This window comes from Frieseomelitta varia, unplaced genomic scaffold (assembly GCF_011392965.1).
Source record: "Frieseomelitta varia isolate USP_RPSP 00005682 unplaced genomic scaffold, Fvar_1.2 scaffold_182, whole genome shotgun sequence".
In the NCBI taxonomy this organism is placed as follows: domain Eukaryota; kingdom Metazoa; phylum Arthropoda; class Insecta; order Hymenoptera; family Apidae; genus Frieseomelitta; species Frieseomelitta varia.
Genome location: NW_025109550.1, coordinates 1,626,131 through 1,626,534, shown reverse-complemented (window position 1 = coordinate 1,626,534; position 404 = coordinate 1,626,131).

Genomic DNA, 404 nt, shown 5'->3' with positions numbered 1-404 from the left:
ATGATACAAAAAATATTTCCGAGGGCAAAGTGTCGAAAAAATAAAAGTATCCTAAGACTTTCGAGCAGGAGTGTGCACGCATTTCTCAATTCCTCCATCTCACTGCTTCAATCGTTGACAGATTTCATTAGCCGAAAGCTACAAATCGTGGTCAATCATGCATCTGCGTAAATCGTACAGATCCCGAGCAAATTTCGATGCTCTTCAAAATAGGTGGAGAGTGAAATTCAGCGGTCATATATAGAGGGTGTTTCGTAACTTGTGAGACCCACTTCGGGAGCTGATTGTACGCCTAAAAATAATGAAAAAAAAGTCATGTAAATATATATGTCCTATCTGTCTTCGTTTATGAGATATAATGAATTTTCTGTTTTAATTACTTTTACAAAAGATGCTCGAAATGA